Here is a 3,904-nt window from a genome sequence, read left to right on the forward strand (position 1 = left end):
ATTGACTAGATTCTATCAAACGACAAATCAATTTGTACCAAAATATCGTACGGTTTGATTTGGACTCACACAACCTTTGACATCAACAACTAGTGATATAGCCTGTGTTTCTCCATTCAAAATCTGAAGCCAGTTTATTTGGCTATTCTAACCATCCACTATATTTAGTATCGTTTCTTTTTTTTATTTGTATTCAGCATGTTTTTTCTCTTCTGTTTGTGACTAACGAGCACTGCTCTACATTCAGTCCGTTAGGAGGAAACCGCAGCATCCCTACTGGAGAAATGCCATGAAACGGCAGACCCGAGTTGCGTTACCTGTGGGAATGTGGTCAAACGCCGACGGTTTCAAAAGCTCCACAGTCTGATCCATCTGAGAGTCTGAGACAGAGACAGAGACAGAGACAGAGAGCGATTCAATGACAAAATATTCTCCACTGTCATTCTGTGAAAATACATGCTTTGCAATCAACACACAAATTGTAAATATTTCATATTACATTACATATACATTATTCACCAAGATTTGAATTAATGATTCGATGACTCACTCAAGATGTACTTGATTCATTACTGGACGAATCAGCATTCTTGAAGGAATCTCTTGTATGATTCAAAGACAAATACATTTTAACCGCCCCTTTTCACCACCTACTGGCGTAACAATGTAATCGATAAATCTTCATTTGAAGCGTCAAATTACTTTCAAAAGGTGATTTACTCTATTTTAATCGCTACCATACACATCGTACAGAGTTTATATCTGAACTATAAACTTTTATCCCAGTACTTCTGTGATTTGAATATTTGTAACACAGAAATAATTATACTGCGTGGAGAGACTGTGAAGCGGTTTCATTCATGACAGACAGCTGCTGTCTTCAGGTCAGCGCAGCATGAACGCAGATTTAAATGCTCAAATCACACTGATGTGATCGTACGCTGCACGGATGAACCAAGTGATCACAACATTGATCGCACGTCAAATGTTGAGGAATGAAACAGATGAATCATTGTAATTTAGGAATAGAATCATGTTGGTGTTTGAATCGTGTTCACGATCTTTAACGATCTATTAAATTAAAGTGCTTTGTCATGTTGGTGGTGACACCTCTCTTACAACATGTTTAGCTATCACAGATATTATACTAAGCTTTTTTGGCTTCTGATCGCAAATGTAGCCAAACTTTGGAGCGCTTAGACTAGCGAGCAAGGTCCTGGCAGATCGCTAGCTCCGGTCCTCACAGATGAAGAAAAAAAAAAGCACATCGGAATCGATAGGTGGAATCGAAATTTTAATTTGAGAACAAGCATCTGATTCTGGAATCGGAATTGATTTTCGATTCCCAACCCTAGCTGACATTGTCAGTGCGTAGGATATATCGCCCTCCGAAGGGCACTTTGGAGTGAAAGCAATCATGGCTGCCATATTGAAGGATCGTTCCAAACCGAAGTGCTCAAAACTGGCCACTTCAAAGGGCTCTTCGGAATGAAGGATTTCGAAGGGTACAACTGATGGACACTTTGGGCCCCCATGATCCTTTGCACAGGGAAGTTGTCCGACTTCACCTATAAATGTATGTATGTATAGTATTTTATTTTTACACGAGGTGGCGCTTTAGGAGCGCTGAAAAATATAGCGGAAATATAGCTGTACACAAAGCAGCTCCACGCTCATAAAATTAAAATGTCAAAGACACGTTTCTGAGGACTGTCGGTTGCCTTCAGATACAATCAAATAAAGACATCCGCGCCGCGTTTTGACGTGAAACGTGCAGCGCTCATATTTATTCAATGACATCATTGCCTTTTGAAGTTTAATCCAGCCGTATCGTGACTCTTGTCTTTCCGTCCCCAGCTGTAAGACCTCTTGAAATTATAATGAAGATATTTTACACCATTTAACATGTTTAAAACTTTTTATGGCCTTAAGTTTGATACAACTCACTTTAGGAGTTTTTAAGGACCCGCGGGAGATCTGCATTTAAGGTAGCCCGTTGGGCAGAGCGGTGATACATTTTGGTAGCCCAACTGGAAAACACAATAGCCCCGGGACATTGTCCAACCCCACTCATACGATGTACATTTTACTTGTGCAGCTCTTAAAATGGGTCATAAATTGCCTTAAATTTATTTGTTAAAATTCTGTAGATTCCCTGTAAATCAGGGGTGCCCAAACTCGGTCCTGGATAGGGCTGGGTATCGTTAAACTTTGTTTGATACCGATACCTTGACTTCGATACCGGTTCCTGAATTATACTTTTTTAGATACCAATTTTATGAAATCAATTTGAACAAGATTACATTATCTAAAAAAAAAAACTTTGGTTTTATTTTTCAGCTTGTTGATGTTTACACAAACTCAAAGACTCATCTCCTGAGCCACTGCACAAAGGAACAAAATGTAACCAACACAATAAATCAGAGCAAATAGTTTTAATAAATCTCAAATAGTCTTCAGTTTACACATCTGTTATTTAAAACGCATAGCTCAGACAGAATCATGAATGAACGGACATCTGCATACGATCGGAACTCCACGCAGCTCCCGCGCTACTCTCCATTGCAAATGAATGACTTCCGGTCTGTCGCTTGTCGTAGATAGTGGAAATCCGGCTTGAAACGCAGTGGAAACAGCAGTATGACGAGGATCGTTTTCATTTTAAAACATAAACGCACCAGTGTAAATGTAGCCTTACATCTAAGGGGGCTGGGACGCATTCACACTACAGCCTCACGTGTGCACCACATCTCTGAGTGTAACCGGTGTAAACTAGTAGGTGTGTTTGACTTGACCCGGACCGACTGTGCAAACTGATCGGTGGATTACAGTACCACGAGAGTTATAGAGAGCAGACTTCGTACGCTTTCGAATCGCTCTCGTGGATGTCAAACACTGATCGATCTGTGCCGCACCTCTTCTAGTCGAACACACCGGCTAGTGCTTTCAGGCTTATTGGCTAACTGACGCTGATGAGATTAACCGCTTAGGTATCAAAATTTGGTCTCGAACGATGAGACGTTTTTCTATACTCAATGGTATTGAGGTAATTCGGTCGGTGCCTAAAAAGTATCGAACTCTATACCCAGCCCTAGTCCTGGAGGGCCGGTGTACTGAAGAGTTCAGCTCCATCCCCAATTAAACACACCTGAACCAGCTAAACAAGCTCTTACTAGTCATATTAGAAACTTCCCAGCAGGTGTGTTGAGGCAAGTTGGAGCTAAACTCTGCAGGACACCGGCCCTCCAAGACCGAGTTTGGACAGCCCTGCTGTAAATAGTGAAATAAAATTAATTCCTTCATATTTGTGGATATTTGTGTATTGAAAATATTTTTGATTGACATTAACTCCTATCTGATTTTCTATATTTAAAAAAAAAAGTTCTTTTTTTATTTTGGCTAGTTAAATTAATTTTCAGGCTACCAAAATCTGAAGAGCACCTGCCCGAAGGGCTACCAGGGATTTTGAAATTTTGTGAGCCCTGGTTGGTTTTCACGAGACTCACCAGCGCAACACTGAACTCATACGTCATGCTCCCGGAACTGCTTCCATGTAAAACTGCTGGCGCAAGCTAGATTAAAGTGATTATTACGTTTTGAATATGGATATTTTGTGTGAGACACTTTTTTATGGATGGGCGCTTTTTATTTAACTTCTTTTGGACTGATGCATGCAACACCCGCTGAGTGGCATTAAACAGCTTGAAAGATCAAAGACAATTTTTAATATAACTCCGACTGGATTCGTCTGAAAGAAGAAAGTCATCCTAGGATGCCTTGAGGGTGAGTAATTTGTGGGCTAATTTTCATTTTTATGAACTAACCCTTTAACTAACTAATATTAATAAATGCTGTAGAAGTATTGTTCATGCTTAGTTCATGTCAAGTAAAGTAGTTAACTAAT

This window comes from Sinocyclocheilus grahami, unplaced genomic scaffold (assembly GCF_001515645.1).
Source record: "Sinocyclocheilus grahami isolate Dianchi unplaced genomic scaffold, SAMN03320097.WGS_v1.1 scaffold577.1, whole genome shotgun sequence".
Taxonomy (NCBI): domain Eukaryota; kingdom Metazoa; phylum Chordata; class Actinopteri; order Cypriniformes; family Cyprinidae; genus Sinocyclocheilus; species Sinocyclocheilus grahami.